At 37.5% G+C, this 27,541-nt stretch overlaps 1 long non-coding RNA gene across 7 annotated transcripts in view; it reads left to right on the top strand.

Annotated features, from left to right (window-relative positions):
• The window catches only part of LOC105073195 (uncharacterized), a 731,725-nt gene that overhangs the window by 386,508 nt on the left and 317,676 nt on the right, over positions 1-27,541 (top strand). For all 7 annotated transcript variants that reach the window (XR_012506244.1, XR_012506239.1, XR_835673.3 and 4 more), the window contains exon 3: positions 11,105-11,151. This is a non-coding gene — a long non-coding RNA (uncharacterized LOC105073195). The remainder of the gene's footprint in view (positions 1-11,104; positions 11,152-27,541) is intronic.

Here is a 27,541-nt window from a genome sequence, read left to right as displayed (position 1 = left end):
TTCCCCGAAGAAAGTCTTAAATCCCTCATGTGAGAGGTGCCCTCCCTCTACCCAGAGGAAAGGAGCACCCTTATCTCTGAAGACTAAAGCACACAGAGAGGAATCTTAAGGAACAGGCTTCGCTAAGGTTCCCCCAGTTAATTACACTCAGCTTATAATCTTTGTCCTGCCATCTTCCCACAACTTTTTATTCTTCATCAGACCAGCATCAAAACATTCAGTTCTACCCATTTGTTCAGGTCTCCATTTCCTTATGAAGGGTCCCATGTCACACAGACCTTACATTAAATACATTTGTATGCATCTGTCTTTTGTTACAGGGATCCCAGTCAAGAACTTAGAGAAGAGTAGAGGGAAAAGAGTTTTTTCCTCCCTCGTAGAAGGCATTAAAAATGGCACATTATTAAATATGGGAAGAAAGGACTGTGATAAGTTGAAAGGGGCTGCCTGCTCTGCTGTCACTCTCCCAGCAGGAAGAGAGTTTGGGCTGGAGGGGAGGAAGCCAGAATGTATGTTATGCCCTCCATAAAGTAACTTCTGCAGTGGTGTTTCTCCAAAGAGGCTTCCAAATACTTGTAGCCGTCTTCATCATATCTCATGCAGTTCTCACCAGGCTTTTTCCTCTTGTCCTTTGAGATAATGATACTGAGATAGGAGGGAAGCGGGCAGGGGACAACCATCAAAAGAATGACACAGCCATTGAGGATAGGACGTAAACTGGTTAGACCCAGCAAGGCCCAAGATGGAGGAAGATTTGAATTCCAGTAGACCTTGAGCCTCATTATAGGCTCACTGTAATATATTAGCATGCCTAATGACAGACCCACAGGCACCATCACAGTTCCCAGGCTGCCCATAAAAGGCCAAGAAGTGGGTGGGGGCCCAATTCCTGGAAATCCCCACCCCTTCCGCAAAACAGTTGGAATAATCCTCCCACTTGTTAGTGTATGAAATTACCCAGCCCATAAAAACTAACGATCCCACACCCCAGGGCCTCTCTTGCCTTCTGAGATGGGTCACACTCTGCTATGCAGTGTGTACCTCCTTGGATAAATCTACTTCCGTTTTACTATGGGATCTATATCCCCTAGGGCCGATCTCACTTTCCTGGATGACCCCATGCTCTGGGGCTGCTCTCCCTTCTAAGATGAACTACATTCTGTCTGTGGAATGTATATCTCTCTAAATAAACTTGCTTTCACCTTCCTGTATCATGCTCTTGAATTCTTTACTGAGTGAGACAAGAACCTACTCTCTGGTAACAATACTTTGCATTTCTGTCCTGTTCGACAGTGCATAGAGTCCTTTTTACACATTATCATATTTAATTTGAAGCCTCACAAAGCCCAGTGGCCTAAGAGGCTAAGTGACTTGCCCTAAATTACACAGCCAAAGGAGAGCATATAATGCAGATCTCTTATCACTCCCACTGGTTTCCAAGTTGTGGCCTTTGAATCTGAAGGAGTGAATGAGGAGAAGAACTCAGTCACTGTTGCAGGGGTTATAAGACCCCAGATACATAGAAGGTATAGCCAGTTGACCGAGTATGTGATATATCCTTTCCACATATGTGCAGACTGTCAAAAGTATATAGATGCTACTGTCTAATGGCATACAATTCTATTTCAAAATTACTGAATGTTATCGAGTTTATTATGTAGCTCTTTATAAATGCATATTAAACATATAAATCTCTGGGAACTCATTTTTTTTTCCTATTGTGGGAGTATCCTCAAGAATTAAACATTTGGGCATCCCAGCACTATGGTCTGGTGCCTCCCAGACCCACCTTATGTGTTACCTGAAATTTGCAACATCACAAAGACATTCCCAAACTGAGCGCACATCTCTGGAGATGGCACTGCCTTTGGATCTCCCTCCTCATCTCCCTCCCAGCTTTTGCAAACGTGAAGAACAGGAACAAATGATAAAAATAATCTTTACTGTTGTTTGAATAGACATTTAGATTCTTCCACCTAGAGGAGTGGATTAAATAGACTTTATTCTCCAAAGGTAAGAATCAAAAATGGCATTTTAAGAGACGTAGAATTAGAGTTGGGATGATCGTCAGAATGGTAAAATAATTATTCCTAAGTTAGGGGAGATTTCTTTCTTTAAAGACGTAGAAGAGGTGTTGTTACAGAGGCTAAAACATAATACATATGTTCACAACTGCTTAATGATCATGTAGAAAAGGAATCTAAACCAGGGTTATAGGTGGAAGGTGGATTTGCAAAATAAGAACTTGTTTGGTAAGAAGAAGAAAAAGATGAAATTATTTATATGCTTGTGTTGCAAAATGAGCTATTTGTATTCAGAGCACAGAACGGAAATGAACATGATTAAGGTTAAGATGTCTAGGAGTGAGGATTGGAAATTCAACTGGGAAAACACTAGGGGAATATAAAATATGGCTGTAGGGATAGAAATCTGTTATTCTAAAGAGTAATATTTCACTAAGTAAATAAATAACCATTAAATTTTGATGTGATGTACAGTCTAGTTATCAGGAGATGTGAAAGCAGCAGTTAATAAAGAAATATATTTAATTTTTAAAAATATGAAATCACTGTAAAAATTTTACATAAAAATGTGTCTTTAATTTTAACTAGAAATGTTTGTTTTACAGGCAGTGAATGGCAGCCACACTGTTAAACTTAGCTCTAACATATGTTACTTTGTCAGCTTTCACACTGTAAACCCTAGAGGACAGCTGAGCTCCAAGGGTCAAAAGAGGGTGACAGGAAGAAAAAAAAAAATGACACACAGTTTCTTTGGCCCTAGGGGGTGGTCTGCACATAGGAACAGTAATAATAATTTACAGCATTGATCTGCTGAGTTTCTTGAAAAAATAAATTTATGTTCTCAAAAACCCAGGTACAATAGTAATGAGGGGAGTTTGTCATTATCATTGCACAACCACAAAAAATGAATTCTGCTGGGTCTTATAAACATGACAGGCGTCAATAGCGTACTCGTAAACCAACAGCACTCTTTTGCTACTCAGGTGGATTTTTTTCTATTAGTGGTAATAATCTGAGTTAAGAGAATTTGGGCTTCTGTTACAGACTGAATTGTGTCTCCCCCAACTTCATATGTTGAAGCTGTAACCACCGATGTGAGTATATTTGGAGATAAGACCTTTAAAAAGATAATTAAGGCTAAATGAGGTCATAAGGATGGGGCCCTAATTCAGTATAACTGGTGTCCTTATAAAGGAGAGGAAGAGACACCAGACACTTGACTGCACAGCGAAAAGGTCCCATAAGGACATAGTGAGAAAGCAGCTGTCTGCAAGCCAAGGAGAGAGGCCGCAGGAGAAATCCAATTTGCCAAAACCTTAATCTTGGATTTCCAGCCTCCAGAACTGTGAGAAAATTAATTTCTCTTGTTTAACTTACTCAGTCTACAATATTTTGTTATGGCAACCCCAGCAATCTGATACAACTTCATTTATATATATACACACACATATATATACACACACACACACACATACGTACATATTTAATTTGCCTTAATCTTCAGACAAATACATAAGGTATTTTATTGTGGGTTATAGAGATTTTTTTTTTTAATTGAAGTATAGTCAGTTTACAATGTGCTAATTTCTGGTGTACAGCATAATGCTTCAGTCATACATATACATACATATATTCCTTTTCGTATTCTTTTTCATTAGAAATATCCCATCCCATTTATGTTGAAATGAGCATACAGCATTTTGGAGTAGACAAATGTTCAGTTTTCTTAAAATTACCTTTTCTCTTATGTGCTAATAATGATAGGCGTTTATATAACAGATGATGGGTTGTTTTAGTATTAAGTTATTCCAGCTTTTGTAAATATATAAATATTGTTTTCACCATAGACCATTCTGAAGAAACTGATACAATACCAATACATAAATAAGTTGCTTTGACTTCCAAATATCTAACTTTTTCAACTTTTATTTATTCTTCAGGTGGGTAGTTTTGAGCATTTGCTGTTTGCCCTGAACTGAACTAGGTGGGGAGGCACGCAGGAAGGGAGATGTGGGTCTAACACTGATGGAACTCAGAGATGGGAGCCTGGAAATCTGATACGAGGCAAAACAAACACAGAAGAAAAAATTGATGGCAAGAATCTTGGCCTAATTAGAAGGTGGGAATGGGGACCAAAAAAATCCTCCACACTTAAATTTGAAACATAAAAGGCATGGTGGGGAGAGAGATCCATTTGGGAGGTGGGGTTTCCAGAGACAGATAATGGCATTTTCTAGGCTGTCAAGAGAAGGTCCCTGGAGCCCTGGAGGACCTAATGGAAGGCCAGGATGGCTGAAGGAGAGATGATAAGAGAAGGGCCATGGTAAAGATACGTACTTCACCCTATAGCAAAGGGAAGTCACTGAGCAGAGTTAAGCAATAAATATACCTGGTCAGACATGCATTTGAAGACATCATTATGCCTCTCCATAGATAGCAGAATTAAAAGGGAATTCGAGTAGATGTAGGGAGACCAGAGAGGAGTCATTAGAGTAATTCACATGTGAGATACTTGATGTTTGAATTGGAATGTTGGGATGTTGGGATGAATTTGGTTAAGAAATGGATAAACAGTATTTTTTGGCAGTCGAAATGACAAGACTTTACGGGAAGAAAACACACAGGCAGCCAGGGAAATTCCTGAGAGCACAATTTTCAGTTAAAGGAAGCAGGTAAAGGAAATATATGGAGAAGCTGAGAAAATGTAGTAGTAATAGTTAACATTTATTGATTTCATTACATCAGACATGGAGCTAAGAATTTTATCACGTCAGTTAATCATCACAGCTACCTACACAGTGGATATTTGGTAGGGATTCTGAGAAAATATTTTTTCTGGGAGTTCTGAGATCCCCTTTCATCCACAATTTTCTGAGATTTTTTTCCCCTTTGTTACTAGGCTGTCCCATACGTTAGATGAATTCTTTGGCCTTAAGTTTAAAAAAGGTTGTAAAACAAGAGATGACTTTAGGCCACTAGTTTGGAATGTGAACATGTGGTTAGTTTTTTTGAATATACCGTTAAAAAGGATTGCCCATAGGTGCTCTCAAAAAGACCGATGGCTTTTTCTCAGGCATGGTCCAGGTAATAGTGGATACATGCAGGCCAACTGATGTGATTGCATTTGCTGAGACCTGTCTGTGGAATTCCTGAGCAGGGCATTCAGGGCCAGTCCAGCAGGGAACCACAGGCTGCCAGGGCAAGGCCCCTAGGAGGTCTGTAGTCAGCTTAGAGAGGTGAGAAGTTGTTACTGTATTTTTCTTGGAGCTACGATGCTACTGTTTTCTATGCACTGCGCTAAGGATAATAAAACGTGGCGCTAGGGAGGTGATTGCATAAAACCTCACAGCGATGTTTATGTTGCAGACTTGTTTATAGGAGCACCCCCTGCCCTCCTCAAAAAAAGAAAAAAAAATGTGTCAATATAACGGACTATGTAGCACCATTAAAAATATGGAAGTGTATTAGTAGAGTCATTGGAATGTGTCTGAAGGAACGTCCGCCAACATAGTCACGATAGGTATAACTGAAGGGTAAGCTTTGAAGTGATTTTTACATTCTTTTGTTTATTGTAGCAAACAACAATCACAGAAATAGGCAATGTTCATTTTTAATTGATGATTACCAGCATAACTATATTTAAGAATAACAGATATGGCAAGTATGTTTCCAGGCTAGTAAATATCTACTTGTTTATATCAAAAGAAAAAACCACCTCAATTTAGACAGTACTCATTAGTCTATTGTTCAGTCTTAGGTTCATACTTATTAGGTGTCCAAAAACAGTAATCTCATTAGAATTCAAATTTCACGAAGACATGAAACATTTCTGTTTTGTTCATAATGACCACTACTTTTTTGAAGGAAATGAATATCATCAGTGGATAAATTCGCTGAGTAGGACCTAGCTTTTACAAGCAAAAAACGTATATAAATACCAGGTCAGAAGTCTGTCACTTATCTTTGTGAGTCTTACTGTCTTAATCTACCTCCTTCCACTAACAAAAAAATGTCCTAATAGATTATCACAAAGGTTTGTAAGATTTAAATAAGATAATGTTTATGAAGTATTTAGCACAGTGTCTGTTACCTGCTAAGCAGGGAGTAAAGCATTATTGATGTTTGACTGCCTAAGATTCACCGATAAACTCTTAACCTGCTATGTATACCTAGGAAGTCCTGTGGTCACTCTAATTTTTGTGCTTGTTTATTCTTTGGTATTTGGTTAGATTTATTACTATGAAACGCTTTAAGTTATTAAGTCCAAGAAGTAGAATTCAAGTTGATGAGCAATATTTAGCTGAAACATAGAAGTGTTTTGTTAGCATGCTTATCACCTTTTCTTAGTGCTACCCCTGTAGTCAATTACTTTGTGATGTTGTTTCTTGGGGTTTTTGTTAAAAAGGCTGCGGTTACAGACATGTGTAATAGATCTTTAACTTTCAAACAGGGACTTATACTCATGTATTAAAGATCTAAAAAAAACCTGGAAAATGTCTGATTTTTGTCTATATCCTCATAAAAGATAATTCTAAATTGGTAAGTGGTGTATATGTGGGAAACAAGTTATAGAGTGAGAGATTTGGCAGAGTAAATATAAAAATATATTTTGAAATTATGATCATTATTATACATTTATTCATGTAAAATTTTTCTCTTCATGCCTAGGGTTGTATTGATTAACCTAACAAATTCACGATGAGGTGCAAAAATAAGTGGAAGTTGGGAAAAAATAATCTGAATGTATATGTAATCATATGATGAGACAGAAGACTGTCACTCAAGCCAGGTGGCTTGACAACAGTTTTGTTGTTGTTGTTGTTAAATCGTAGACATGAAGAAAGAAAAGAAGACACCTTATAAGTATAAAGCTCCTGAGTTTTCACACATTGAATTTACTCTTAAACCTGCTCTCAGAAGCTGCCCTTCATCCTACATCCTACTACATTTCATGATTAAGGACACAGGTTTTATGAGCAAACAGTTGTTTGAATATCAGGTCTGTTACTTTGTCTTTGTAAGCCTGATTCTCTTAATCTACCCCTCCACCTGGGCCACCAAAAATGATAATAGATTTTAATTATTCTGATGTCTTCTAATAACATAAATTAGTTTCACCTGCTTTTGTACTTTTTGTAAGTGGAATCATATGGTATATAATTTTGTGTGTGGATCTTCTTTTCAACTTGTTTGTAAAATACACCTTTATTTTGTGTACTGTGATAGTTAATTATCATTGCACAATATTCCATCTTATGCATATACCACAATGTATTTGTTTGTTCTGCTCTTGGGGGGTTTCCAGGTTTTGGTTACTAATAGTATGGCTATGAACACCCTAGAACTTGTCCTTTAGTGAACTCTTGTTTACCTTTCTGATTGGTGTATTTCTAGGAGTGAAATTACTCAGTCATAAGGTATGCATATCTTTACCATTAGTAGATTTTGGCAAAAAAAAAAAAATAAGGTTTCCAAATGGTTGGTGCAATTTATACCTACCCCTCCCCAGTAGCATTATAGGGGAGTCACAGTTGTTTCATGACCTTACCAAGAGTTGGTTTTGTCTGACTTTTTCGTTTTGCTATTCTGGGGGATGAATACTGGTATCACATTTTTTAATTGTTGGCAATTCCATGATGTCTAGTGGAATTGAGTAATTTTGTATATATTATGGGCCATTTGACCACCATATATTAATTATGAATTATAATATGATATAATGCATATAGAATAACAAATAACACTGTACCTTAGACATTTTGTTTCTTTCTTGCTTTGTCTTTCATCCCTTTACGTTTCTTTCACTCAATATTCCTATTTTCAGAAGCTATTACTTTCTACCCAACATTATATCAATCTCAAATCTTTGATCTTATTTAATCTAATTTATGTAGATTATCTTTTTGCAATTTGAACATGCTGCTGTGAAATAAACTGTAAACTACATAAAGATGAGGAGGTAGAAGAGAAGAGAAATAGAAAGTGACAGCTCTATTTAAAATAGAATTTGAGATTTTTGTGAAATATTTATTAAAGAACTACCTTGGGGAGGAACACCACAGAGGTAAGATGCCATTCTCATCACAACGTATCAAAGATACATACTGTCAACATAAGTTATTTTTGAAATTAATTTTGATCACCTGACCGAGGTGGTGGTGTCAGGTTTCTCTGCTGTAATGTTAGTTACTCCCCCTTCCCTCTCTTTCCAGGACGTTCTTTTTAGAGTTAAGTCACTATGTTCAGCTCACATTCCATGAACAGGGAGTTACATTCCTCCTTCCTGAGGGTGGAATATGTACATAAATAACTGGGGATTCTCCTATAAGGGAGATTTATCTATTCTTCCCCATGTATTTATGTATATATTTACACCAGTATGGAGACAGATATTTTATGTGATGGCTTATCATATTAGACTACTTCTGTGTTGCTGGCATCATTTCAGCTTTGGCCCTTGGGTGCTCTCTTGGTTGGTTGCTCTTTTCCTTTGATGTGCTGCTATTGTGTGTGAGCGTGCATGTGTGCCGTGCATGTGTGCGAAAGATTCTTTAGTCACTCCTGGTGTCACGTAGGGAACCTGCAGGCTCTGTAATGAAGAGGCTTTGTGGCACAGGTGGTATCTTTTCAGCTTGCTTCTGTGACTGTGTGTATGTTTTGAGCACTTCCTTACTTCCTGGCACTATAAGATGCTCTGGACACATTCTATGTATTTCCAACCCCAGGCGTAGAATCAGCCATTTCCTCTTTAGTTGGAAAACGGTGTTAGAAACAAAGATCTGGCTGTCAACCCATTTTTTTAGGTGAAAATGTAACATATTTTAAGAGACTACATAAAAACATTTGAGTTAAATTTGGAAAAGTTAGTGTATTTTGTTTTAAAACCTCAAGTATGTTTTCTGCCTAGACTAGAATACATTTCCGAGTATTTTAAAATAAAATGGAATAAATACACATGACAATGTTTCCAAGGTTACTTACTGGATTTATCAGATTAATGATAAGTATTTAACTTGGGCTAGAAATTATTCCATTGATATGACTAACTGATAGACTTTCTAATTAAAAAATAAATTAGGCCAGAAATAGCAAGCACTCTGAAGGGCATGTATATTCTGCTTGATAACATTTTTGTCATCTTAATGGAACTGAAGAAATGAAATGATTATTATTGTTGCCTTAAGTGTTAAATACTCATCTTTTAAACTCAAAGCTTAGTGAGAAGAGAGAGAACTGTGTTTATATACCACCGAAAGAATATATGGAAAGAATTAATTTAAAAATCATCTTACTGAATAGATCCAGATTTAAGTTTTTGTCTTCAGAGAAGATGGCTATAACTGTATTTTTCTGAATTATGAAAGAAATCTGTATTTATCAACAGTTTCTCAGATGTACATATTAAAGTCCACTTAAAAATAAAGAAAATTTTGGGGGAGAGTATAGCTCAGTGGTAGAGTGCATGCTTAGCATGCACGAGGTCATGGGTTCAATCCCCAGTACCTCCTCCAAAAATAAATTTAAAAATTTTTTTAAAATAAACACAATTTTAATATCATAAAAATAATCTTAGGTTGTTGGATGCATAGATGTCAACTGAAGGCGATTGCGAGTAAGACAGTGGATTTTATTAGAGAAAAAGGACACTGCTATGTGGAGCTCACCCAGTAGACTGTATTAAATTAGACATTGTCTATTCCAAGTTTCTATTTTAAAAGAAATGTTGGGGACATTGCATTTGAAATATATTTTAAAACATCTCCTTTTCATGTTTAATTATTATTTATTCTAGTTTTAAAATAAATTTTATATTCTAGCCAAAAAACATTATTAGAGTTTACACCACTACTCATTACAACACTTTCTCAGTGGACAGAAGTATTACCAACAGGCAACAGCCTTTTCTAGCACACACGTTCTCTGTGCATTTTAAGTGAGAGTTGTAAACAACTAGGCCAGGGGTGATGGATCCAGGTCTTTTAGAGCCTGAATTTATATACCTTGGGAGCCTCTCTTTACAAAAAGAAAACAACATTATTGATACAAAATGAATACAAGGCCTTGGAAGAATTAGGAAACTGAAGGTTTTTTTAATTTACATTTTTAATTTTTTTTTTTACCTTTTTTTAATTGAAGTGTAGTCAGTTTACAATGTTGTGTCAATTTCTGGTGTACAGCACAATGCTTCAGTCATACATGAAAACACATATATTCATTTTCATATTCTTTTTCACCATGAGCTACTACAAGATATCAAATATAATTCCCTGTACTATACAGTATAAACTTGTTTATCTATTTTATATATACCAGTCAGTATCTGCAAATCTTGAACTCCCAATTTATTCCTTCCCAACTCCTTCCCCTCGGTAACCCTAAGTTTGTTTTCTTTATCTGTGAGTCTGTTTCTGTTTTCTATGTCTGTGAGTCTGTTTCTTTTTAATAAATAAGTTCATTTATCTTTTTTTTTTTTTTAGATTCCACATATGAGTGATATCATATGGTATTTTTCTTTCTCTTTCTGGCTTACTTCACTTAGAATGACATTCTCCAGGGCCATCCATGTTGCTGCAAATGGCATCATTTTATTATTTTTTATGACTGAGTAATATTCCATTGTATAAATATACCATAACTTCTTTATCCAGTCATCTGTTGATGGGCATTTAGGTTGTTTCCATGTCTTGACTATTGTAAATAGTGCTGCTATGAACATTGGGGTGCAGGTATCTTTTTGAATTAAGGTTCCCTCTGGATTTATGCCCAGGGGTGGGATTGCTGGATCATATGGTAAGTCTATTTTCAGTCTTTTGAGGAGTCCCCATACTGTTTTCCACAATGGCTGCACCAAACTGCATTCCCACCAGCAGTGTAGGAGGGTTCCCTTTTCTCCATGCCCTCTCCAGCGTTGATTGTTTGTGGACTTTTGAATGATGGCCATTTTGACTGATGTGAGGTGATAACCTCATTTTAGTTTTGATTAGCATTTCTCTGATAATTAGCAATAATTAACATTTTTTCATGTGCCTATTGGCCATTCGTATGTGTTCATTTTGTGAATATGATGTTTATTTTTATAGATGCTGAACAATTCTTGCATCTCTGGAATAAATCCTACTTGATTATGGTAAGTGATTCGTTTTATATTAAGTCAATTTTTTTAATAATTTGTTGAAGATATCTGCATCTATGTTCATCATGAATATTGACCTGTAATTTTTTTCTTGTGGTTTCCTTGTCTGGTTTTAGTATCTGGATAATGCTGACCTGGTGAAATGAATTTGAAGTTGTTTGCTCCTCTTCTGTTATTTTTGGAAAAGTTTGAGAAGACTTGGTGTCAATTCTTTGTCTAAAAGTTTGGTAGAATTCATCAGTGAAATCATCTAGTTTTGGACTTTCGTTTGTTGAGAGTTTTTTGATTATTGATTCAATTTACTTATTAATAATTTGTTCAGATTTTTAAATTTTTTTATGATTCAGCCTTTGTAGGTTATATATTTCTAGGAATTTATCCATTTCTTCTAAGTTGTTCAATTTATTGGTGTGTAATTGTCTATGATAGTCTCTTATGATCCTTTGTATTTCTGTGGTGTCAGTTGTAACGTCTCTTCTTTCATTTCTTATTTTATTTATTTGAGTCCTTTTCTTTAATTGTCAATCTTGCTAAAGGTATGTCAGGTAAATATAAACATATAGTAAAGGTATTAAATCAAGCATTTGCAGAACTAGTAGCGGGGAGAAAGACAAACATAGTAAAATCATCTGTATCTACAATAAGGGATACACAAAATAAAGAGATGTTTAATATGATGTTAAAAACATAAAATGTGTTGAGGGAGTAAAAATGTAGCTGTTAGAATGTGTTCTAGCTTAAGAGATTATCAATTTAAAATATAGCAGTCACTCTATATATAAACCCTATAGTAACCACAGTCCAAAACCTATAATAGATACTGAAAAAAATTGAGAGGAATCCAAACATTACACTAAAGATAGTCATTAAATCACAAGGGAAGAGAGCAAGAGAAGAGCAGAGAAACAAAGAAGGACTACAAAAACAACCAGAAAGCAATTAACAAAATGGCATAAGTATAATTTCACAATTTCCAAAATTTAGAAGCAACCAAGATGTTCTTTAGTAGGTGAATGGTTAAATAAACTGTGCTTCATCCAGACAATGAAATATTATTCAGCACTGATAAGAAATGATTTATCAAGCCATGAAAAGACAAGATAAAATCTTAAGTACATATTACTAAGTAAGAATCCAGTCTGAAAAGGCTACATGCTGCATGATTCCAACTATATAACTGGAAAAGAAACTATATTCTGGAAAAGGAAAAAAAAACTATAGAGACAGTAAAAAGATCAGTGGTTTCCATGGGTTAGGAGGGAGGAAGGGATGAGTGGGCCGAGCACAGATATTTTTAGGGCAGTGAAACTATGCTGTGTGATACTCTAATGGTAGGTATGTATCATTATACATTTGTCAAAACCCATAGAATGTACAACACCAAGAGTGAGCCCCAATGTGAACTATGGAATTTAGGTGATAATGAAATGTCTGTGTAAACCCATCAGTTGTGACAAATGTACCTTTCTGGTGGAGGATGTTGATAAAGGAGGGACTGGCAATGTGTGGAGGCAGTGGATAGCTGGGAAATCTCTTTATCTTCTGCTCAGTTTTCCTGTGAACCTAAAACTGCTCTTTAAAAATAAGGTATATTAAAACAAAATACAACAGAAGAAAATCAGATGCATGTTCTTGGGACTTGCCTGGTATAAACAACAATTTTGATGTAAAATTGGGAAACAGATGAGACAGTATCCACCTCAAAGTGTTACTGAGTCCAAATTCATTGTGCTGGTCACATGCCAGGCCAATACATCATGAGATGAGGTGTTGGGGCAAGGAATAACAACTTTATTCAGAAGGCCAGCAGACTAATGTCCTGGAGAGCCATCTTCCTCAAGTCAGAATTCAGGCTCCTTTTATACTAAAAGGAAAGAGGGTGTGGTTGGTTGTTGCAAACTTCTTGGTGTGGGAATCCTTTGTTCTTGCAGCCATCACGATGTTCCAGTAAACCTCCAACAAGACAAATGGTATCCTCTGTTCTGCAACTTCTTATCTCTATATGAATGGAAAAATGTTATACCTTAAGGGTCATACCCTTAAGTGTTATACCTTAAGATCAGACCCTTGAGGATGGGCATTCTGTGTATTTCAGGCCATAGGCAACATTCTCTTACAGAAGGTGCAGAACCAGCGTGACTAAGCACAGGAAACGGAGCCCAGGGTTAGGGCTAAAGGAACAGATCTAATATGGAGTCTCATTTGTTCTTCCCTATGACAAAGTTTTTATTTGTTTGATCTGTTGGCATTGCCTTAGCACTGCTCCATGGCAGGGAGTCAGCCATATCACTTCAGGTGAAAATTTGCCAGGACAGTATCAGGCTCCCCATACCCACGAAGCTTTTTTAGACAGAAAGGGCAAGATGAACATCAAGCCTTCACAGATTTTTTCACAATGTAATTTTCCAAAAGAAAAAAGGAAAAAAAAAAAAAAAGAATGGGTACTCCAACCAGGGAGCTATAGGAAGGTGATGTTTTTCTTCCCCTCACTTACCTATGTGCCATGTGAGCTTTCAGTAACCACTTTCTTTCTGAAACACATCCCTCCAAATGACATGAGGGCTTCTGAGTCCCAGAGAATGAGGGCAGTAAAAATATTTAGCATGCGCTTCCAGGAATGGTCCTGCATTTCCTGAATCGAAGTATTGGCGTGTAAGGTATCAGAGGCTTGATTTTTATGGCTGCAGACACAAAACTGGCTGAGCCATGACAAGGAGGAAGCCTTCTGGAAGGGCAGGCAGGACGGGAGTGTAGCAGAGCAAGGACGGAGAGGTAGCAGTTAAACGTGCAGCATTGCTCTTTCTGGCCTTGATGGTTAGCCTGTGTCCTTGGGACTCTCAGGGAGCAGTTTTCATCAAAAAGCACAATTACTCTTATATGTCCCTTTAGAGTTTACAAAGTACGGTCACATAAATTATCTCATTATTATATTTGGGGTGTTAGAGATTTCCATGTTTTTCTTTCCCAGTCTCAGTTGATTTTTACATTAATGTCCTGGGGCCAGAGATCATCTCCACTTGACAAAGAAGGAAACTGAAACTTGACTATTAGTGACTTATTTAAGTTCTCTATGTGCTGCCAATAAAAGCAGAACCAGAACAAAATTCTAGAATTCTGGGCTTGTAATCATTTACACAGAAAGCATTTCTTCAAAGCAGCAGAGAGGCAGTAGCTGACCTCAAAGCAGTGACCATATACAAACTGCTCTGAAAAACATTTCCTTCTGGCAGCCAAGCCCGAGCTGAGCGCCAGCAGGAAATGTAGGAGGAGAAAAAACGGGCTCCCCTCTTTCCCTCTGTGCATATGCTTCACAGGCTCCCAAAAAATCCCGGAATAAGTTTTGTTCATGAGGAAAATTCTGAAAAGAGGTCTTAAATACAAATTGTGTAGGAAAACCCAAAAGCCTAAAGCAAAAATACTGTTGCCCTACTCAGCTCAGATGAAATCAGTACATCTCGTAACTTTCTTAGGAGAAAGAGACATCCGCTTGGAAACACCGAGCTTCTTGGAACAGTACAGGGAAAGCCAAAAAGAAATGAACAGTGGCTATTATTGAATCCAGAAGTTATAACTTTGGGGAGGGCAGGATGCAGAGGCATGGAACGAAGTTGGAAATTCCCATAGGAAATCAAATCACCATTCCCTCAGCTGGCATTGCGTTTTCACCCTGGCTCTGTTTTACCTCCCTTGAGGGCTCCGGTGACCTAATGCCCCATAACCTTTCAACCAACGAACAGCAGTGAAATAATATCTGTTTCAGTAACAGTGAGGCTACTGGGCTGAGGGTGTCGACCACCAGAAAGAAGTTCCACTCGATTTCTGTGCACATAAAGGGGCGTGAGGGAATGGGTTGTGCTGCGATATAATTATCTCTCACTCCTGGGAACACTAGCCCTTGGTCCAGTCTCCACTGCACTCTGAAAATAAGAGCATCCATCCCAGTGAGAAATGGGACTATCAAAAGCCAACTTTCAACTTTTCTTGCCTGTACTTTAACAAGTTGTTTTTTATTTCTCATGGAGAAAACATTTAATTCTCTGGCGCCAATATATACAGCATTTCAGGAACATCCATCAGCCAGAAAGGGCAGTAATTCTCATAAACAAACTGCTGCTACAAAGACCTTGATGTTTATTCTGTAGGAGAGAGAGACACCTTCAGGCTTACCTGCAAGCAATTGATTAAAATAAGGCTGCTGGCGGAAAGAGTCAGAGGATACAGAACTTTCTGAATCAAATTTCTGCAGATTGTAGCCAGTTACTCTAGAGACACAGAACTTGACATGCCTTAGTGGTTCCCATTACATTTATACAATGTACAGTGAATACAATGATGTCAGTGAATTTTTCCCTGAATCATCTAAAAAAATTAATTATACATTGTAGCATTTTAAGGAGGCAAAAATATACATAATGTAACTTATTTAAAAGTCACCCAAGTTTTCAGTCAAACTGTTACCCCAAGGAGGGGAGAAGTATTGGTTTTTGTCTTACCCAAAAGATAAGAATTTAGACAGGAGATGAGAGCATTGGGTAAACAAAGGGTTTTATTAGTAAAGCAAAAGTTAGCAAAGTTGATCTTCAAGAACTGAAGGCAGGCTGACCTAAGAAAGCATAATGGTCCCACCCTCCTTTGTTTTTTCTGTCTTATATTCTGGCTTAGGGGCGTTTTCGTGATTATTTGATGGCTCACACCCCTTGAGTGCTTTGTTATGCCCGTCTCCTTTGCACATGTTCTTACCTATGATGAAAACCCCATCGTGATGGGGGTGCTAAACCTCAGTGCTCATTACATTATAACGAGCACTGAGTTTTGTTAGATTGGGTCCTTCTCTCTACTGCACATTCGCAGTGTCTCGTTCTAGCCATTTTTGTTGTTGTTGGTAGTCATTTAAAGAAAGTAAAATTCTTTGAAGCCGCTTATTTTGAGCACAGGTGTACCACTGTCTTCTTGATTGTTACCCCACCCCCGTCCACTCCCCTTGCCTGGTGCCCATTCCTATCTAACTGCCTGACAAAACCAATTTAATTGACATATGCTTATTGTTGAAGACACTATAGACTAACAGAAACAAAGTAGAATTTTTCTCTTGCCTCTGCGTGTCATTATTCTAGGAAAGGAGACAGCTGTACATGAACAGACTTAGTAGAAGACTTGTCATGTGTGCGATGACTGACGTTTAAAGAACCTTGTGACAGTACAGGAGAGAAGACGAATGCTGAACAGTGATATCTGTGACTGGTTTGTAGGAAGGTGAGAAGAAGTCTGAATTCTGAACCTGTTAGATCATTTGAGATGAAAGAGAAATCTTGATGCAAGACTGATAGAATTGGAGGAACATACCAGGCAAACATGAGGAACTGCAAATAGATAGCTGCATGTGAGCGGGGAGGTAGAGGGAGGAGGTTGAAATATAGGTTGCGGTCCTCTGATGGGGAACTTTATATGTAGGCTAAGTAATTGGTCATTTATTCCAAGCACTAAGAAGTGAATGTTTTACAGCAGGGAAATGGCCATAACTCTAGCAGTAGTGTGCAGTATTGATTGGAGAGAGAGACCAGTTAGGTGACCACTGCAGTATGTAGACATGAAATTAAGAGGATTGGCACTAAGTTAACAGTGGGAAAAGAAAGAACAAAGTCTATGCAAGAGACATTTTCAATATGATTCAAATTTTATAAGGATTTGGAATCCCTCAGAGACCAGATAAATGCATATGTATTTATTATAATACTTCTACAGTGATTTGTAAACAAATTATGTTAGAATGAAACTACTTGAAGGAAGAGAAATATTGTAATAACTTACCATTAAAATTTAAAAAAAGTTAAAAATTTCATCAAATTGTGTGTGGTTAGGAATAACAGGATGTGTATAGAGGGGAAAAATCTTAAATTAATTACACATTATGATGCTTTAGGCAAGATTTTCAGTCTCTGAGTCTCAGCATTCACACAGTTAAGAGTGTGGGGCAAAGTAATTTCAAATGTTGTAATTCAATATATCCTTTGCATAAATAAAAATATTTAATTAAACAGAATGTTCTAAACGAAAGTATTTTGCTGAAGTGCAGAATTAAAACATGTTCAATAGGATAATTGCCCCTAATGATGACTATTTGACAATATGTGCCTCTAATATTTAAGTTGTCCTTCATGTCTATAACTCAGAAATACCCAAGTTTACACATGTTTCTAAAGGGATTATGAAATCTAGGAGTTTTTATATTTCAACTTTTATTGCTCCATTTTATGGGTAGACATATTTTATGAAAAGCATTGCCCTTTGGATCAATACTGTGTTTACAACATTAACCTAATAAATAATGAAAATAACCATTAAACAAGGCAACCCTGTTAAGCAATTTATAAATAACCATTTTAAAGCTGTAGCTGAGTAATTGATTATGACATAAACCACTTTTTGCCTTGAAAAATACTCTGCCCCCTAAGAAGATTGCAGTTTTCATAAAACCAAAAATATGTGTGTTTGTCAAAATATTTACTACACAAGAAGTTTGCAGAAATTTTAGGATGTAAACGATTAGATCATCAAGGCATTATTGACTTTCTCTGATATGTGACCTATTTGAGGCTGATGTAGTATCAGGCATTTTTGGAGAATCCAATTTAATAAAAATGAAACAAGTGAATAGAAAATTTGTGTATTTTTGGACATTTTCTGATTCTTACACCTAAAATAATCACAAGAACTTAAACATGCAGAAGTAGTTTCAATTCATAGGAGAAGCTCCAGCATCTAATTTGTCTTTATAAAATTAACATATTAAATCAAATATCACAGCCAAGTTAAAAATGCAGCTAGCCATTCCCTCAGGTAGAATGAATTGCAGAAGAGAAAAATAAGTTTCTCTCTCTATTTTTTAAAAATTTCTCACAGTTGTTATTTTTTCCTACTGATTTCTTTAAGAATACTGTTAATTTCTACACTGGTTTCAAAATTTAAAATAACCTATTCTGTATAATTGGTATACACAGTCCCTCAAATAGCCCCCAGAATGGAAACAGATGCAGGCATTTTTATTGTATATACAGTACTAAATATCTGGAAACATCTGGGTGACTGACCGAATATTTCTTTTTCTATCCAGGTGCCTGGATAAAGTAACCCCAGTTTAAAATTGTGTTTAAAATTCATTAATATCTGCCTTACTGATTGAGTATAATCATTTAGTTTCTAGAGACAAACTATGGTAGAAGTATAATTTGATTCCAGGTATTTATTTTTCTCTCAAACAATCCCTTTGACCCTATGACTTTTGCCTCTTTGATTTTGTTTTTAGAGGCACCATTGCTGTGAGCCTGGGGATGGAGTTGTCAGAATAGACAAGAGATCAGAGGTGGCAGATTTTACCCTTTAAGCTCAAAGGACCTGGGTCAGCGATGGCCAGTATGTCTCCCTCCTTCCCCATAGGATACAAAATAGCTTCTGTTTGGGGAAGGGGAGAAGCAGAATATTCTATACAGAGAAGAAGACATCCTACCTCCCCTCCCCTACAGCCACCTTTACCCACAGGTTAAGTCTGAAGGGGAATATAAAGGTACATAGTATCTTCCTTAAATTGGGGGACCAGAAACTTAGAAGAATCTATGTCCCATTTCCTAGATGGAGACGAAGTAGATATCAAGCTTCTGAGCAAAGTCCCACATGTTGTCCTGGTGTTTTAGCTACAGAACAGGATGGGTGTTGCTATGGTCTGAGTGTCTGTATCTCCTCCAAATTTATATGTTAAAATCTCACCCTCAAGATGATGATATTGAGGACGTGGGGTCTTTGGGAGTTGAGTGACAGGCCAAGCTCCCTAGTTCTTTCTACCATGTGAGGGCTTAATGACAAGTCAGTGGTTTGCAACTGGAAGAGGGCTCTCACCATGCAGTCACCCTGATGTTGGACTTCCAGCCTACAGAACTGTGAGAAACAAATTTCTGTTTAGAAGACATCCAGTTTATGGTATTTTCTTACAGCAGCCTGAACAAATGAAGGCAGGTGTTGTGGCATATCTAGACACAAGATGGCCAAAGGCAATCCCCCTGAGTTTCCCATTGTCCAGAATGACATGGGAAGGCAGTCCGAGTTGTGACAGTCCCTACCAGGAACTGGTTCACCCTTAGCCAGTTGCCAACAGGGATTGGCATGTGACCAAATGTTAAATGAGACAAGTTACATCCAGAGCACAGGCCAGCTTTAGACCCATGGAACAGAACGATTTCATGATTTAGAGGCAGATGTCCCTCTTCTACCTGACTCAGTACTATTTGCATAAATCTTCTTACTTCCTTACTCAAAGCTGAACGGTTTAACATCAATCCCAGGGAAAGTCTTGAGAAAGTTCATTCTATGGCCAAGATAACTTAGCTATCTCTGAAATTTTCCGAACATCCTAGTAGTGGGTGGATAAAGCTTCAAACACAATGGGGCTTAAGTTAGATAGTGAATTCCTTTGTGGAATCAATGAACACATTTATGAATTTGCATATATGATCTGTTGTTCCTACCATGAATTTCACATTTACCATAAAAATGGAAATACAAAACAGTGAACATACTCAATATTACATAATATTTTTATCTTTGCATCATTCGATGCACAAATCCATCTGTGGCTGAAAAAAACAAGGTGCTATTAAATTTTGGATACAAAAGTTGGTTCTTTTATATAATATTTGTGCATTTGCTTCGTTGATAAATTGTGTGGATATTTGGAGAACTTATTCAAATCACAAGTCCCAAATGGATTGTTTTATGTAGGGGTCTGATCTACAACAAACTATCTAATTTCTCTGAACCTATGGCGAAAGAGAATGTCAGTATTCACCTTGTATGGTTGCTGTCAAGTTAAATGATGGGTATAAACAAGTGTTTAATAATGGCTTTCTTTCCCCCTCCTTATAACCTGAAGTTTAAGGCATTAGTACCTAGTACAGTGCTTTGCAAATGGCTGGTATTTGACAAATATCATTGAATAATTGGAGCAAGGCAACTCTTCCCAGTACAGTGTTGCTAGAGATACATCTTCCATCCAGTCTTGCTACTTCTTTGTCTTTACCTCTTTTGATAACCAGCTCTTACCATTTTGCTTATCTGGTCATGTCATAGTAGGCTTTCCTCTTCTAGACTTAAATATGCTGACCAGTTCGTACCCACTTAAGACTTCCTGAAACAAAATTAAATGTTAAGGTGGGCATCAATCCACCTAACCCATTTTATGCAATCCTCTTTGATAATCCCTTAGTCTACTCCTCTTCTATTTTCATATATTCTGTTCCAGAAGAGTCCATTTATTGTGCCTGTGGACATAAGGGAGTGTAGTACAAAGAAAAATACAATATCTTATAGCATGCAAAACATTTTAGATAAATGCCAAGATTTCTCAACTCATCTCAAACTGACAAAAAGCCAAAAGCATATCATGTTTAACTTTGGATGACATATATGATTACTTCATTGCTAATGAGGCTAATAAGTAATGTCTACTTATATATAAATAATGCTCCAGAGATCTGGTTTGAAAGCAGTTATGACCTAAGGAGGGTGTGGTGCTGTTTTCTGTCTCAGAATCATTCCAAAGCTGAAGTTCCGGGTGCAACCAAAAGTAAGACTCAACAAACAATTAACAAAAGCATTATTCATTGATTTGTGACAACAGATAGGATTGCTCATGTGAGCCTACTGTAACCTTACAGTCTCAGAGCATAACGCAAGGATCCCTGTTTGAGTTATGACCTAAGTCCTTGCAAGTTTCCTTCAGCGCTTTGTCCCTGTCAGGAGTTACAACATGTAGCGTCTAACAACTTATTTCAGAACAGAGAGCAAACACTTTTCCACACACGTGTTCTTTCTTCACGTGAATTGAGAGCAAGTCATAGCACCTCTCCAGAACATGAAGTACTTTTAAAAATAACCAGTTCCACCAGCGTCTGTTTTTCTGAAAATAGGTATCTTTGTAAGGTGCATAGTTATGATGCAAATATGGGTAGCAAAGACAAAATAGGAATAATAATAAACTTTATGATTTATAATACCCAAGAAACTCTTGATTGTGAATCTTAAAATTTGCCTTGTCCTGGGATTAAAACAGATACAAATCCTTGGACAATCTGTGAATATCACAGAGGTTTTGTTTTTCAATCCCTATTATACTTCAAATGTGAAAACTCCCTCTTGCTTTTGAGATCTTTTAAATATGTTTTTCTCTAATAAACCACAAGAACCCTTTGTTCATTTTCCTCTAGTCTTCAAAAAGTACCTCAAGAGAGTCTTTTAGAGGAAATTGGATATACAATGATAAAAACAATTCTGTCAGAACGCAAATTTTTTTTCTTTAATCATTCTCATGTAGGTCTCTGTGAAAGAACTTCCCATTTGGCATGTCTGAAGGCTATTAGGGATGATTGCCTCTGCTATTTGCTATCTGTGGATTTGGACTGTAAGCCATTTTACAATCCAGTCAAAATTCTATGCAGTGCTATGTGTGTATTGTTGGATGTCAGGAGAAGGGAGTGGGTTGTAACAGAGACATGCCCCCTTGAGTATATGCTGCGTCCTTTTTATGATTTACTCTCATAGGAGTTCTGTCTGAACAGATTAGGGAGCTGTCAATTCCATCCCTTCTGGACAAGCTGGTGAGCCCCCTACTTAGCTGCTTGGGGTACATCCTTCAAAGCTTCACAAGGACCTCAGGAATATTTTTCTGTTGTTTTACCAGGAAAATTAAAGTCAGATGGAATGGTCCTGTTCTAATTCAATGGCAGTTCTTAGGATAAAATAGTCTCTAAGCATCATCTAATTTTGGATAGTAAGATTTCTATGTTCTTTTTTTGACGACGACCAATTAAAGTCAGGCACACGTTCCCCTTGCTGACCACATCTATCGCCCACTATGGTGAGAAATTAATTTCCATTCTGTACTCAGTATCTAAAGGACACACTAACTTTTGGGTCTACTAAGTAAGTGAACTCCTGCTCACCAGCCACACCCTTGAAAGCCACAGAATAGGCTTAATCTTTTATACAAGATGAAAAGATCTTTCAATAATTCAGTAATGATATTCTTAGAATGATCTTCTTCGAGGAAGAGAAAATCAGACTGAAAAAGGAAAAATTATACTGGTGCAGGAAGAGAATGCAAGCAAAGTTTTAAAACATGTGAGGTGGCATATGGTTATTGCTCTAAACTTGGCAGAACAGTCTGTGGGTATAAGGGTACAACAGAACTCATCATGTCTGACACAGAGAGGAATGACTCAGTTTTTCTTTGAAATTGTGTGTATGTGTGTGTGTGTATTTAATTTTGTGAACATGAAATATTTAGTCCCCTTAAATAATAGGAAAAGAACATGTTAATTTGTTGAGATCACCAACAACTCCTGGGAAATCATTGGGGTTATCAACCTCATGCCTTCAGTGCCCACCCTGAAACTTCATCAATAGTGGTTACTTTTTTTTTTTTAATTAATTGAGTGTATTTTGGGGGGAGGGAGAGGTAATTAGGTATATTTATTTGTTTATTTTGATGGAGGTCCTCGAGATTGAACCCAGGACCTTATGCATGCTAAGCACACATTCTACCACTGAGCTATGTATACCCTCCCGAATAGTGGTGACTTCTTAAATGTTTGTTAAACATTTAAACACAAAGAGCTACATGTGTCCAAGTTTTAAGGACTATAAGTGTTTACTATTTTCAAAATTAGTATTTAACGTTTATATTTTCTTGAGGCCATGATGGTATTTGAGATACTGTACCTGTTTCTCTTGCTCATGATTTCCAAATTTAATCTCCTATGAACTAGAGTGAGTCTAGTTTCTGTAGATGTTCCTTGTTGATACATAAATATTTAACTATGTATGTTTTTCCAGTGCGCTCGGCTGTGGCAGAGAGCAATTCTGCTGACATTCAAGTATGGCCCAAGGAACATATTTATGCTAGAAGTTAGAAGCTGAGCCTAGGAATACAACAGCATAGGGCATTTCCTGTCTTTAGTATGTGTACATTTGGACACTTCACCAACCTCACTGGCTTTGTCTATTGCACACATCCAAGCAGATTCCAGCTTGAGGATGTCACCTTTGAATACGTTTAGAGTATCTAAGGAAAATATTATCAAATCCTGGAGTTTGCATTCTTATGACTCACTGATAGTGTCTAGTGTCTATAGTCTGACTCTCAGTGGCAACTGTTTCTAGCTTCCAGGTACAGTAGTTACTGGTTGAGAGCTTGTTTCTCTACCACCGAGTTTGAATAATAAGCCAGGAGGCTGGAAGTCTTATTTTTGCAAGGTCTTTTCTTTTTGAAATGTTTCATTTTTAAAACAGTTATTTGCTGACCCATGAGATGTTATACACCAGTGGGCATAGCAGCAAAGAGTAAGGGCAAACAGCTTGCTATGAATGAAGATATCTCACTAAAATGAAAATGGAATTGAAGCGAGTTTGGAAATTGTCTGTTAGAACATATAGTTACTGCAGGAATGCTGGTTGAATCTCCGACCTCTTGCAGGCATCTGAATAGGGGAGAACATGGAAGTTCTACTCAACATGGCTCTTCCTAAGGACTTTCAAAATTGGCATGGTTAATGTAGCACATAGCACTTTTCCCCCCATTTTTTTTCATCCTCTTGCATTTCTCATTCCAAGCAATGATGATATATTAATTATCCATTATTATGTAATAATGATCCCCACAATCAGTGGCTGAAAGTAGCAATAAACATTTATTTCTCTCACAGTTTCTTTGAGTGAGGAATATGAAAGCATTCTGTCTGAAGGATTCTGGTTAAGGATCTTTCAGGAGGTTGTAGTTACGATGTTGGCCAGGCCTGAAGTCAACTGAAGGCTTCAGTGGTTCCCAGGTAGCTCACTCACGTTGCTGGCAAATCGGTGCTGGCTGTTTCTGGGAGGCCTCAGTTCTTCTTCCCATGCAACTATCGTAGGGCTGCTTAAGTATTAGGGTATGGTGGCTGGCTTCCTGTAGGGCAAAGATGAACAGGTGGGAGCTATGCCCTTTATGACATGGTCTGGGAAGCCATATACCATCACTTCTGTCACATTCTGTTGGTTAGAAAGGAGTCCCTAGGTTTGGTCTACATTCAAGGAAAGGGTAATTAGGTTCCCCCTTCGGAAGGGAGGAGTGTCAAAAATTTGCAGACACATTTCAGAATGAAGATAGATAAGTTTCAGCAAATCTTGCTAATTACGCCTACTAAAGAGCTTCTGTAGGGCCCCTCCTGTTTGTCCCTTTCCTTTGCCCTGCTTCAGGTCCTCACAACGTCTCGCTTCTTCACTGGTCTTTCATCTGCTATCTCGCATTTCTAAAACATCCCCGCAATGCAGCCAGAGCAGTCTTGCTAAAATCTGACCACATCACTCTGCTCCTTCAAACTCTAGCCTGTTCTCCACGACAGAAAGAATAAAACACAAGCACCTTAACCTAACATAAACAATCTTCATGTGTCCTATTTAGGATTCCAGGCTCAAAACTCTTTCTCTGCTTTACATTTTATATTTTGTTATATTGAACTTTTGTAATTCCTTGAATATATAGTGTTTCTTCCGATATTACCTTCTTCTCTATACCAGAGGTCAGAAAACTTTTTCTGTGAAGAGCCGGATACTAAACATCTTTGGTTCTGTGGGGCATACAGCGTGTTAAGGCAACTAAACTCTGCTATAACAATTGGGCATGACTATGTTCAAATAAAACTTGATTTACAAGACTAGGTCGTTGGCCAGATACAGTCCCTGGGCCCTCGTTTGCTGACCCTGTACTGTACCATTCTCCTCCTGAATAACATGCTCAAATTTCTTTGTCCAGATAACATTTATGATTGATCCTTTAAGAGTCATTTTGGGTATTTCTCCTCTCTGAATTCTTTCAAGTGCTTCTCAGTTGGAATAAGAGCCTTTGTTCTGTGATCCCCTGGCAGCCTATAAATAGTATTATGGCTTCATCACATAAATCTGAAATTGCCAACTTCCTGAAAACCTTCTTCATTAACCTGGCAGGTCTTTTTCATTTTTGAAATCCCACTGCCAAACATAGCTCCTGGCTAGTGTATTGAACTGAACTGAGTCAGTTAAGGACTAATGTATAAAGACTCTTTGAAAAATATGATATGGAATGGGACCATATGATAGAACAGCTCTCATCTTTTCATGTTTATCTAATACGCTTTGCTGTTTTTATTTTTTGTCAAATATGATCTTTGATATTCCATTTTGTTTTATATACACAAAAGCCATGGGGTCTGAGGACAGATTTCAGAATTGAATGTATGAAATATTTTTCACCTGTGATTTTCTGTTATAAAGGAACATCCCTCCAGAGAACACGATGCAAAAGAAGTCTCAACATCGTCTGCTCATTTGAATTACATATAGAATTGGTATATATGTTCATAGATGTGTGCACCCAAATGGAGATTCTCACTCCATAGGCTGCAGTGGTGCAAAGGATCCCATGACTCCAGAGGAAACACAAGTGGTGTATCATAGAGTCAGGGTTGAGAATCACTGAACTGTGGCTCATACCTGTTCATATACTGTAGCATAAATCTGTTATGGCAAAACTTAAAGTTATATTTCAGATATGATGAGAGAATGAAAAAAACTATGCGTAAAAAGGAATTAGATTTCCCAGGAGTGATTTTTGGGTACATGATGTTCAATGATTGTATGGTGTTAAGCAATGCTCTTGAATGAGCTTACCCTGGGTGGTCTCATCTTTAAAATGAGATGGCTGGATGATATAGCTCTTCAAACCGTTAATGCATTAGTTCTTACTGGTGTACTTCTACAAGTATGCTGATACATTTTTATCAACACATATGTTCCAGTTATCTAGTGTTGAATAACTAACCACCCAAAAACTTAGTGGCTTGAAACGATGACCACATATATTTTGCTCACTAATGTGCACTTTGGGCAGGACCCAGTGGGGACAGCTTTGCTCTGCTTCCCTGTGTATCAGCTGCGGTAGCCCGAAGAACAGCTGGTGACCACCAGGAGGCTCACTCCTTACTGCTCTAATAGTTCATGTTCACAGTTAGCTGGGACAATTCAAGCACCTGAGGCTGTGGCCAGACACGTAACATGTTTTCTTTCCATGTGGCTGCTTGAATTCCTTACAGCATGGCTGTCAAATCCCAAGGTAAAAGCAGTCCCAAAGAGGAGGAGTCGGGTGGAAGCTCTTTGACCATTTGTGACCTAGTTTCAGAAGACATACAACATTATTTCTGTTGTCTTCTATTGTTGTGTTCTGTTGTGTATCAAAACAGTCAAAAAGATTTTCCCAGTTTCAAGGGGAAGGAAAATAGGCTTTATCTCTTGATATAGGAATGGCATGAAAACACAGGACAAGAAATATTCTTGCACTCATTTAAAAATACATTCTAGTATAGTGTAAAGTCATTTTTACTATAGTTGAACATAACATTACAGTAAGACTTAAGAGAAAGAGACAGTTTGTAGAGTTTAGTGGGTCTTAACAAAGCGAATAGAGAGGACAGGATCTGCTTATATTCAGAAATAAGAAGCACAGTGTAACTCTAGTAAATCACAAAAAAGCTCTTATGTTCAGTATAATAGGTAAGAATGTTGCCCTTTGACTGTATGAAGGAACATGGCCAGGGCAATAATGGTTGAACTCCAAGAGTGATATCAGTGACATATTGCAGAGGAAACTGTAAGAGTTCTTGGCAGAGACTCCTGGTCTCCTGCTCCAATAGCCACTTTCCTTCTCTTCTGTTAGAGACTCTCAGATTTTTAGCAGCAGCACACATGACCGAATGGAATAAGACTCTGTTTACGAGGCTCCCTTGTAGCTAGGTGTGGTGATGCGATAATGTGCTAGCCAAAGTGCACTGTGCAACATCTGGGAAGTATTTTTAAAGGGGAGCGGGGCACACCTCTCTCGTGCCCTCTAAGTCTTTCTGGAATGTTACAGCTGCCTCTTGAATAGTCATGTTAGAACATGAAGCAAAACCCTGTGATGGATCTCTGATCATTGTCAACTCACTGTTCTAACAGTGGACTGTGCCCTCTCCCCCAGATTTTGTTTAAGTAAGAAAAATAGAAGACTGTGTCTTAGTAAGTCAGTATTATCTCAGATTTGATCAAATTCGATTGAACCTAATCTTCCACGTACTGATGACTGCATTTTAATTGTTGCTGATTTTTCTGTACGATCTTACATGCCATCAACATTGCTACTATTTGTTAAGTCCCTTGGACACCTAAAATCTATGCTGTACAATCACCATTTCTCCTACTATTGCATTTGAAGTCTTTGACTGATCTACACACACTTCAAAACTGAACATATTTTATACTTTTTGGTTAGATTGTTTGAGCTGTTCACCTACAA

Source organism: Camelus bactrianus, chromosome 1 (assembly GCF_048773025.1).
Source record: "Camelus bactrianus isolate YW-2024 breed Bactrian camel chromosome 1, ASM4877302v1, whole genome shotgun sequence".
NCBI classification, from domain to species: Eukaryota; Metazoa; Chordata; class Mammalia; order Artiodactyla; family Camelidae; genus Camelus; species Camelus bactrianus.
This window is presented reverse-complemented; position numbering and strand designations above follow the sequence as displayed.